General features: G+C 43.8%; 1 protein-coding gene across 9 annotated transcripts in view; it reads left to right on the top strand.

Moving 5' to 3' along the window:
* Positions 1–12,016, top strand: part of Bicc1 (BicC family RNA binding protein 1) — a 218,760-nt gene that overhangs the window by 101,967 nt on the left and 104,777 nt on the right. The gene's annotated exons all lie outside the window — the stretch shown is intronic.

The raw sequence follows: 12,016 nt of genomic DNA, 5'->3' as shown, positions 1-12,016 counted from the left end.
TTTGGCCCTGCTTCCCATGTGACTCCCTGCTCCTTGGAGTCCCATAATAGGACCAGCTGTGGGCTATCGGTTACTCCTGATGCCCGTAACTGGGCTGTGCACTGCGCCTTTCTTCCCATGATAGTCGAGACCCTTCAAAGCCATGAACCAAACAATCTTTCCTTACTTAAGTCGTTGCTGTCAGGTCTTCACAGTAGTGCTGGGTAACTCATGTAGCCCACCTTTCTAACCTGTGGCGTTCGGTATGTCATTTTAAATATAAAGTTGCTGAGGTTTCTGTTTCAAACTTCGTCACTGTGCTAGAGAGCCAGTTGGGTGTTGCCAGGTGTATTTGGTTCTAATGGTTTCATTTCCTGCATCATCAGGGTTTAAAGAGTTCCTGGTGAGGGGAGGAGCTGGTTCATTGGTCACAGCCTTGTGCTGGCAGTGTATTCTAAGGGTGTGTGACATCTTAGGGGATGCAATGCTGCTCATGTTCTGAGCCTGTCCCAGGCTCAGGCCTGTCCCAGCTTCTGCTTCTTCACTGGCTTCAGAAGCCCATTTTGTGTGCTTTCTACCTGGGGGTTAGAAATGACATTTAAAGAGGCCAGACAGCCCCTAGACTCTCCCCCTGACCACCTCCTCTAGGAATATGGAAGGAGATACAGCGGAGAACCATGGTCAGGTGGGTCACTGTCAAAGCCCCAGAGCTGAATACAGCCAGGGGTATTATACGCATGCTCAAAAGTGCTGGCCAAGGTGCGTGGTTCATGCCAATCTGAGGATTTCCATCTGCTTTCTGTTTTCTGGAGTCTGTTAAGTTAGTTGTTACTATCTCCACAGTGTTTGGAGTCAATCATTAAAATAAAGGTATAGAGTTACCTACATATTCTGTGTTTGTCTTGTTTTACTCAGTGGCTGGCCCAAGCTCACTCGGCAAAGATTGTATGGCACCAGTTTCTGTTACTTAATGTCTTACGTAGTGGAAAATAGCTGAAGTCATTGGAAGGTAACTTAAGTCCTTTAAAATACACTTAAAATTGGATTAAGCATTGTTGAGCTCATACAGATTCAAACCTGATGAAATCTAGACTAAAAAAAAGTTTTAGGAATAGTGTAGTGATAGTCAGTGGAGGTAGAGACAGGAGGGTTGGGAGTTCAAGGTCATTCTCAGGTAGAGACGCAGTAAGTTCAAGGCTAGCCTGGGTTCTCATCTCAAAAAACAAAAACAAACAAAAAATGTGTTGGAGTGTTGCTTGTTTTACTAAAGATTGGTGTGTGTGTGTGTGTGTGTGTGTGTGTGTGTGTCTGTGCGCACGCGCGTGCACGCACGCGCGCGTGTGTTTCCTTTATTTAGTATACCTGAAGTAGACGTCAGTAACTTTGCAGTTAATCCAACCTAAAAACCAAAATACCATCAGCGTGGGCCCTGGGAATCTTCTGTGAGAATACATCAAGTCAGTAAATAAGTAAAGTGAAAAGATTAGGATCATAGGGACCAAGCAAATGTAGTTTTTCCTTAATATTATCTGTAGGAATTAAAATCTCTCAAAGCTTCTTAGACAAAAGATAATCTCTTGTCTGTGGAAAAAAGATAATTGTTAATCTATGCAAAACTAGGGATTGAAACCAGAGCCTCATAGCGACAAGCACGCTTCTGCTGTTCTGTGGCCTCTGATAATTCCGTTCTTAAACACTTGAATGAGATGCATGTTTAAAGGAGATTTGCCTTCCAGTGACAGAGACAGGGAGTGTATCAGACAGCGTCGTCTTTCCAGTCTCACCTTAGCAAAATGAAGCCCCTGTCAGCTCAGCTTCCGTCACAGGCGCTTCTCTGTAAACAGCAACGTGCGCCTCTCAGTTTGAATGTGGAAAATCACCTCTTGAAAAGTGAAGAACGTCCACCAGAAATGTCAAGCGCTGTGGCTAGAATGACCAGTCGCTGCTTCTTTTTATTGTATTTCTTAAAGGTGTATTTTTGTTTATGCGTGTGAGTGTATGGCGCATTTTGTGCAGGTGCCAGCCACAGAGGCCAGAAGAGGGCATTGGATTCCTTGGACCTGGAGACACAGGTGGTTGTCAGTTGCCTGACGTGGGTGCTGGGAATTGAACTCTGGTCCTCTGGGAGAGTAACCCGTGAGCCTTCTCTTGGTCTTTGGCATTACAGTGAAGAGCTCTGACAATGGCACAGGTTGCTTCATGGCTTTCCTGTCTCTCAGGCCTTGTCTTTGGAAATGTAGGACAGGCTCATTTTATTGAACATATTATACTTTCATATGGTTCACCTTATACACGTATACACTGTCATGAAGAGAAATATAGATTATTTTAAAGCAGTCTGATGAGAAGATGGAAAAATAATTGAACTTTATGAACATTTAGTTACATGTAGAAAACTCACATTAAATGAGATGGTTACCCATCCCGCTCTTTTGGAGATGGGAACTTGTGCAATGCAGTTGTGATGGATAGTGTCCAAATAGTGCCTTCCACATCATCAGCCCAAATCATCAGGATCTGCTTGGTCAATTAAGGGAAGAAAAACTAAACTAAAAACTTTTATTCCAAAGAGTAGTTTCTCTCCTGCTAGCCACGAGCACCTGGTATAAACTGATCCCTGCTGTTTCTTTATTAGGTCCCACCTTTCCAAGAAAGCCATTATTTGATGTTTATTTCATCAGTGCAGCAGCCTGACCTGGATTCGAGCATCATTCTTTATCACTCTGTAGGCAGAGTCTTTGAGGCAGGGTCTCTCACCAAACTGCGCACTGTCTGCATTGGCTGGACTGGCATGCCAGTGAACTCCCAGGATCTATGGGTTTCCCTTACCACTCCACCAAGTGCTGGGGCTCCAGGCATGCGCAGCTGTGCACAGCTTTGCAAATACTCACTGAAGTAGAAAAGCATAGTGTGTGGCTAGTTTTATGTCCACTTGATACAAGCTAGAGTTACCTGAAAAGAGGGAACCACAATTGACAAAAATGCTTCCATAAGATCCAGCTTAGAACATTTTTTAAAAAAATTAGTGGTTGTAGTGGTGCCGCCCCTGGGTCAGTGGGGCTGAGTTAGATAAGAAAGCAGGCTGGGCAAGCCATGAAGAGCAAGCCAGTAAGTAGCACTCTTCCATGGTCTCTACATCAGCCCCTGTCTGCAGTTTCCTGCCCTGTTTGAGTTTCTGCCCTCAACTGCTTTTGTTGGTAAACTGTTCTGTGGCACTGTGAGTTTCCTCTCCAGGTTGCTTTTGGTCATAGTATTTCATCCCAGCAACAGCAACACTAAGACACACAGAATACCTGGTCCATAGTCACCATTTTACCAAATCTTCAGAGACTCATCTAGATCAGTGCCTCCTCAACCTTCCTAATGATGCAACTCTTTAATACAGTCCATCATGTTGTGGTGACCCCCCCAACCATAAAATTATTTTCATTGCTACTTAATAACTATAATTTTGCCACTGTTATGAATCATAATGTAAATATCTGTATTTTCCTATGGTCTTAGGCAATCTTTGTGAAAGGGTCATTTGACCCCCAAATGGGTCATGACCCACAGGTTGAGAACTGCTGATTTAGCTTCTTAGCTATATCATCTGCTTATTGTTTGTGTTCCTGAGTAATAATATATTGCATAGATGTATACTTCTTATATTTATACATTTACATTTATTATTCATCTTGTTTGTGTGCATGGGTATATGTGGGCACTTGTGTTATGGCACCCACAGCTTTCCAGAGTTGCCTCTGCTTTTCTGCTGTGTGAGTTCTAGGGATCTAATTATCGTCAGAATTCTCAGAATTGTTGGCAAGCACCTTTACCTGCTGAGCCATCTCGCCAGCACTAAAAGTATAATTTTCTTCAAAATACTTCTTCCAGATGATGGGCAGTTGAGTTGCTTTCAGCTTATGGTTGTTATGACCTACAACCCACAGACAGGCTTTTGTGTGGCCATGGATTTTTGTCTCTTTCAGATGGGAGCTTGTGGTTCCTGGACTGTAGCGTAAGCATATTTTATTTGGCCAGAAAATGTCACATTGCTCCCTGAATGGCTAAATTTGGATCCAGACCAGCGGTGGATGAGAGCTGTGGTTGTCTTATGCCCTTGCCAGCACTTGGTAGTGTCAGTCTCTTCAGTGTTAGCCATTCTGGTGGTCACGCTGTAGTTTCTGATTTGTGGGCCTCGTTGCCATTCTTCTAGAACCAAGTCATCGAATGCCCCCCTCCCCTGTATATACAGTGGCCATTCTTAGTTTCTTTTGTGAAGTGTTGGTTCAGTATTTCTCCATTGGTTCGTTTATTCATTCATAAGAATTCGTCATCAGCTGTGGGTTTTGGAAATACTCTCCCTAAGCTGTAGTTTTGTTATTCATTTCATAAATTTTTCATTGGACTCTCTTACATAGTGTTCATCTCTCTGGTAAAATCTCTCTTTCCCACATATATATATATATATATATATGTTTCTTTATAAAGATCCTCTCTTGGCATTTTGAGATCTGTTTCCATTGACTGTGTTGTCTATTGATGATGGTTCCTATAGTTTATGTATTGGATTTATTTTTATTAAGTAAACGTCACATATTGTATGTTAAAGAGCAATGGAGATTGTCTTAATTAGTCCTCTATTATTATGAAGAGGCATCATGACCACAGCAACTCTTATAAAAGAAAAAAAACAATTAATTGGTATGGCTTACAGTTTTCTTTCTTTCTTTTTTCTTTTTTTGGTTTTTCGAGACAGGGTTTCTCTGCAGCTTTTTTAGAGCCTGTCCTAGAACTAGCTCTTGTAGACCAGGCTGGCCTCGAACTCACAGAGATCCGCCTGCCTCTGCCTCCCGAGTGCTGGGATTAAAGGCGTGCGCCACCACCGCCCGGCGGGTTTACAGTTTTCAGAGGTCTAGTTCATTATTGTCATGGTGGGAAGCATGGTGGTTGGTGTGCAGGAAGACATGGTGCTGGAGAAAGAGCTAAGAGTTCTATATTTTTATCTGCTTGGAGCAGGAAGAGAGACCCACTGAGCCTGGTTTGAAACCTCAAAACCTACCTTCAGTGACACTCTTCTCCCAACAAGGCCACATCTCTTAATCCTTCTCAAGTAGGGCCACTCCCTGGTGACTAAGAACTCAAATAGATGAATTTATGGGGGGGGGGGCATTCGTATTCAAACAACACAGAAATTTAGATGCATCAAGTCAATCCTAGTTGAAAAATCCTTAATCTGATAATCTAAAATCATAAACCCTGCCAATCATTTTTTTTTAAACGACAGAATGTTGTCGATTCTGTTGCACTGCAGATTTTGTGTTTTCTGATTAGGGATGCTGTTACGACCAATCTTAGTTGGCAGTCTGAGTCAGAAGCAAACCCTTTCTTCCTTTAGTTGCTTCTGTTAAGGTGTGTTGTCATAGCAGCAAAAATGGCAAGACAGATGCTCAACCAGAAAATACATACTAAGTGAGCCATTCTCCCGAGGGACAGTCCACCTGTGCTCCCAAATAGCTACTTCTCTTTACTCCCAGGTTCTTAAGGTGGGGGAGGTTGTCAGTACTGTCAGTGATGGAGCAGGCTTTGACATTTGTTGTTATGGTTACTGTGATTATAGTACGAACTTCGTATTTGTCCTGTGGTACCCTGCTACCACCACCTTAAGCTCAGTGTGAGAACGTTTGAGTTTGTTTGTTTCCTCCCTCCCTCCTTCCTTCCCTTCCTCCTTCCCTCTCTCCATCCTTCTTTCCTTCCTTTCTTTTTCTTTTGGTGTTTCATGTCCCCCCCACCTCCAGCACTCCAGCTGCCCTCCCCTCTTGTGTTTCTTGGTATCTTTGTCATCAGGTGCAGGGTTCTTTCATGGTGGGGAAAGAGTTGGGGTTGGGGCAGGGGTTGGAATCTTCCCTTTTAAGCTCCTGAGATTTAAGAAAGCAGCTTGGTTAGTGATTGCCTTTCATAAATATTTTTAAAATAATTTAAAACAAGAGCAACTCTGATAGTATCTCATTTGCTCAAAATGTGTTTGATAACAACTTGTGTGACTGTGAGCCCCACCAGAAATGTAAAAATTTACAAAGTCATATTCAGCAACTGGTATCAGTTTAAAATTTTGGCTAGAGAAGCAGCAGCTCATGATTTTTGACCCGTGTTCCCTGCAGCGTAGAGGTGGATGTTGGTACAGGCAGGGGTGGTCTGAAAGGGTCCCATGTGAAACCTGTGTTTCTGGTAGTAGGGTCAATTGGAGAGCCAGATATGGCTGTACCTTAATATACTTAGTAAGATTAAAAAATAAAAACACCATTGGACAGAGCAGAAGCAATAACAGGAAACGGAGTGGGCAGCCAGCAGCATTTGCCAAAAAAATATCTGTGACGACCTGGTACTTACAGCCCGGGTTTGAAGAGATCATGTTTGGAAAATACTGTTCAGCCCAGAAATGCATGAGGAGTCAGAGGAAGAAAGATAGACTTCTATGTGATGCTGTGGCCATGCGTGCTTTGGCTTGGGCATCAGTGGTGGAGTTCCAGGGAGACAAACCCCCTCCCCCTCTGAATTCTGGCTATAGATGTGCAGCCATGCACTACGGGTGGCAGAATTCACAAATGACACGGTAGATTTAAGGAGTCTTGGGTGAAGACTGCGCTCTGGGCAGATGGTGATGCACGTGCCCCATCCCATTGTGGGAAAGAGAGAGGGAGCGCCTTGATTCTGGGGTAGTCAGTTAGAGAGCAAGTTACAGCAGACCACGGGAGTGTAGGAAGTCCGTCCCTCCCTCCCTACTTTCTTCCCAGGTACATGGTGACTGTTTCTCAGGGCAGGACAAGGGTGGGCTAAGGGAAGCAGAACTGAGATACGTCAGATAAAGAAGTGTAGCTGTCCCCGGCAGGAGAGGAAGAACAGGCCTTCTAGCCAGACAGGCCAACTCTGCCTGTTTTAATTCGATGGAATCCATCTGTGTAGGGTTAGTTCTTCAGAGCAGATTTTCCTTACTCCTTCCATTTTTATCTCTTCTGTTATTTCGTTTATTTTTGAAATTATAATTACATCATTTCCCCCTTCACCTTCCTCCTTCAAAACCGTTCCATAAACGCCTCCTTTGTCTCTTTCAAGTTAATGGCCTCTTTTTTCAGTAATTGTGTACACACACACACACACACACACACACACGCACACACTCCTAAACATAACTAAGCTTCTCAGTTTGTATACTACTGCTCATATGTGTATGTTTTCAGGGCTGACCCTTTGGTATTGGATAAGCAGTTGGTGTGCTCTTCCCTGGGGAAGATTATTTCTCCCGCTCTCAGCGTTCCTTAGTTGCCTGTAGTTCTTGGTATAAGGTCGAGGCCTCTTGGTCTTTCTCTCATCCGTGTCTCACATTTGGGCAGCCATGTTGGTGAGACTTCATGGCTGTAGCTCCTGGCGTTAATAGAAAACACAACCTCACAGCAAACTCCCTGATCCCCTGGCCCTGTAGTCTCTCTGTCTTACAAAGTAGTTTTATCTTCTCTGCTTAGGATTTTTCAAAGTGAGATGCATTATCTCATATAAAAACAACTCTGTAGTTTGTTCTCTCTTCCCTCTCTCTTTCTCCGTCCCTTCCCTCCCTCTCTTCCCTCCCTCCTTCTCCTCCTCTTTCCTTCCCTTCTCCACCTTTTCAAGGCACCACGGCAAACTGACACACCTGGATAGACCAGGTACACCTGGAAGACGAAATTCACCTTTCCGTGTTAGCTGAGCCATTTTAATTCAGCATCAGAGGACTGAGGACCATTCCTGACCCATAGCTCCATGTCCCTTCTTTTTCCAAGGGTTAGGTGGGGGCTCAGCCTGTCTCAAAAGGTCTTACCATTGGAGGGAGGTCAGTTTATGTACCTACTAGCCTGTGGAGTGCTGTGAGTGTGTGTGTGTGTGTGTGTGTGTGTGTGTGTGTGCGCGCGCGCGCATTCCAGGTGCTCAGTAGTGTATCCTGGCTTAGTGGAAATAACCTTTTAGAGCATAATATATTCAACACAGCCAGCACACAGTTTATACAAAGTCAAGCATTTTATGGTCTTCCACTTCTTAAGGAAACATACAAGTGTGCAGATTAGATGTAAAAAAAAAAGTTCTTCTAGAAGATTCCCTCAGTCATTTTAGTTTGGAAGAGGAGGTCTGTCCTCACTGCAGGAGCTCCCATGCCGCTGGTGTGTGGGGTCAAGTGTACAGACTTACATAATAGGGAGTTTGCAAATTTGCCTTCTCCCTGTAGTATAGTCCTCTCCTGTGACCTTTGCCGAATGAGCTTAGGAAGTTAGCGTGAAACGTACACTTTTCCGCTCAGTGTTTTTCGCCCCCAGACAAATTCAGTGTTTTGAATGTGACCTTTAGGTTTTCTATGGATGAAAACAGTCTTGAAATTCAGTGGTCTCGGTGAGTTCCCCTACATCATTCCTGTTTTACGGAAAGTGCATTTCACGGAAGACCTCGGAGCAGATGCAGCCGAATAGGAAGTCTCCAGTTAGGGAGAACTAAACTTTATTGACGCTACTCTTTCCCGGGCTCAGGTGCCACCTTTCTGCATGCACATGGCTTGTGTTGGGCTCATTACAGTACCTAGGAAGTTAGGAAGGAGGCTTTTCTTCCCCTCTAAGATGGGTGGGTGTGCCTTGTACAGTATGCTTACAGTTCAGATGGAAGGAGAGTCCAGAAATTCAAGATGAAACCTCCCATGAGTTCACTTAACACCCCACCAACAGGAGGGCGCTAAGACAAGATGATACCTAGTGTTGCTGTGAAGGGCCAGCGAGCTGCATTTTGGAACTTTATAAATTTTAAAATAAGCAAAATCTGTAAAAAGCCACATGTTGTGGAGGGGGAGTAGTTGATGGTTTGTCTAATTAGGACCCCTTTAGAGCGGTCGTGAGCTCGCTCCTATGCTAACAACGAAATCCCTTCTCTGAAAACATGACGGTAGTTTCCCTAATGATGCATACGGATGGCTAGGTAATTGTCAGTGCTGCTAAAGGAAAGACCTAAAAATTAGCCTCCATGGAAGCGCTTGCCACACGGAAGCCCCTCTACTAGCTGTGTCACTGACACAGATGTGAGGATTTCAGTGTGCAGTCAGTTTTGGAAATTCGGCGTATAAGCCTTAGTTAATAGAGTGATTTGTCTTTATTCTCTGAAGATGAATTTTCAGTAAAACTTGCTGGAGCCTCTCACAGTTCATCACCGCTGCTCTTTGTAGAGGATCTGGGAGATTTTATTTAATTATAAACTTCTGTGCATGATAGTAGAAATGAAGGCATTCCTAGGGAAATATGAAAAGTGTATCAAATGGCAGGTAGTAAATGCTACAGTCACATATGCTTATGTTTCAGAGTCTCCATAGCATTAAAGACAGCAAACGGAATCCCGTTTTATATATAAAAAATTTCCTCTTATGAAAGTTTTATTTATTTCATGTGTGTGGTTGTTTTGCCTGTAGCTATGTCTGGGCAGCATGTGGCTATAGTGCCGGGGAATCCACAAGAGGGTCTTGAACCTCAGGATCTAAAGTCACAGGTAACTGAGCCGCCATGTGGGTGCTGGGAACCGAACCCCTGTCCTCTGCAAAAGCTGCCAGTGCTCTTAGGCATTGAGATATCTCCTCAGTCCCAGCCCCAGCCCCAGCCAGAGTTTCTTTAATGTGAAAGGTTTTCTTGTTGTTGTTTGTTGGCTCTGTTTCCTCTGGGTCTGTGTTCTTGTTGGTAAGTAAGTTCTTCTGGCTGTCCACAGGGAGTTTATTAACATACTTAGGGCTTTTGCTTGCTCATTGGCATCTGATTGGTTCAGCGCTCATCATGTGGGCTATGCTAACATGGGACCAGTCAGTTTCCCCTTCTGAATACCCATACCTATAAAACAACACTATACTCTAAAGCTGGGAGATGGGGATCATCGCAGCTCGGCTAGGCCTTATGGATGTGTGAATTCAACCAAAATAGATGGAAGTTTCTGTCCTATCCAGTCCCACAGCCATGTAGTCATAAGGAAACACTCAGAGGCTTATGTTAATTATAAACTGTTTAGCCTGTTAACTCAGGCTTATTATTAACTAGGTCTTACAACTTAAATTAACCCATAATTCTTGTCTATGTTTAGCCACATGATTTGGTACCTTTTCTCAGTACAGCATTCTCATCTTGCTTCCTCTGCATCTGGCTGGTGACTGACTCTGTGACGTTCCTCTTCCCAGAATTCTCTTAATCTGGTTGCCCCCCCCCCCTGTACTTCTTGCCTGACGACTGGCCAATGTGTGTTTTAATAAACTAATATGAGTGAGAAATCTTTACAGTGTACAAGAGCATTGTTCCACAGCAAACCAACTCTATACTCAGAATACTAATTAACCACACCCTAGGTCACAATCTTTTGTTTGTAGCCACACCTGTTGTCAACAACTTTGAGAGAACAAGAATAAGCTCACACTCTCTGACCTTTAGTCAAGGTGGAACAGACTCACATCTCTGGGCCCTGGCAATGCACCACAAGGGCTGTGTGCTGTCATTCTGTGTAGATTTGTCCTGCCCTCTGTTCGAAGTGTGACAACTATAGCCATCTGATGCCATTTGGTCACCTGATCACCATGACGACCCAGTTCTGCCCACTCTTTGCACGTGTGTGTTGTGTGTTTAGAACTAGGGGTTGGGATGTTTTGTGGGGTGAGGATTATTCTGGGCTCATCCCTGGGTTGCTTTACTAGCAAAGTAAGTGTTGAGGAATAGTCCCTTGACCCTCAGTTACTTCAGTGTTGGTGAGGGGTGTCTCAGAGTTTGGGCTTTCTGAATGACCTCTTGATGTGTGGCGTCTTCTCCCTTCTCCAGACTACAAGCCAGGCAGGAAGAACCACATGGTCTTGATTGTGGCTGGACCTGGCCTCATGCTCTGCTGCTTATACCATGAATTCTGAGTTCCTCAGTTGCAGATAGGTTTCAAGTATCCTTCCTATCTGTCTGTCTGTCTGACTGACTGTCTGTCTGTCTGTCTACCTACCTACCTATCTGGTTATTATATGAAGCAGAATCAAGAAGGGTATATGGAAACTATGAATGGGAGAGACAGTGATGATCATGAGGAACCAAATGGATTTCTTGGTTTAAAATTAAACCAACGGGACCCTCTAATGTCCCAGCAAAATAAACATCTCTAGCTTTCTGACACCCCTCCTGTGAGAGTTTACTGCATTCTCAACTTCTCTTGCTTGGCTCCTCCATACAGTGACACACATGAAACTAGCTTTCAGTCTCTTCTTACGTGCAGCAGCCAAGCAAGTGGCCTTCTTCATGAGGGTAGCCTGCCTTTCTAGTGATCCAAGGGCCATCAAGCACAGACATGTTGGCCTCTCCAAGAAGCAGGCCGTGTAGGTAGTGCCCAGCTGGTAGCCACTGGGCAAGTGTTCAGTAGATTAGAGTCGAAGTTTCCAGCTGGGGAGTCCAGTGTCCTTTCCCTGTAAAGTCAGCATAAACCTAACTAGCCTTGAGTTGATCTCAGAGGCTGATTACTCGTCTGTGGACTTTTTAACTTGGCACCTGGATTGGAGACGCTAGTGAAATAAACATGCTGGTAGACAGATTATTCTTGGTTTGGCGCGGGATCCCCTTTAACGGTAACAGAATATTCTGTAATTGCTGCAAACCTGAAGGATGTGTATTTTAGTGATGACTTTCTTCTTGCCCCGTGGAACTATGCTGGAGAGGGATGAAATCTGTGATGAACACTGCAGACTTTAACTGGGATTTTTTTTTTTACGTCAGACACTGGTAGAACTTGATAAGATTATACTTGCTTGTTCTGTTCTAACTTTAGCAGGTTTATTTTAGGGTGGTAAAATTACATAAACAGTTCTTTGTAAATCTCTGAAATTTTAGAAAAATAATTGATGGAAATTTCCAAACAGTTAAAAAATTTTCAGGATAAACATTACCACCTCGTTCCACCTAAATCTCTCCTCACCCCCACATAAACTCCAGCCAAAACAGAGACATGTCATTTCCTATTAATTAAGGATTCTTTTTTTTTAAAAAAGGAT

The sequence above is a fragment of the Arvicola amphibius genome, chromosome 9 (assembly GCF_903992535.2).
Source record: "Arvicola amphibius chromosome 9, mArvAmp1.2, whole genome shotgun sequence".
NCBI classification, from domain to species: domain Eukaryota; kingdom Metazoa; phylum Chordata; class Mammalia; order Rodentia; family Cricetidae; genus Arvicola; species Arvicola amphibius.
This window is presented reverse-complemented; position numbering and strand designations above follow the sequence as displayed.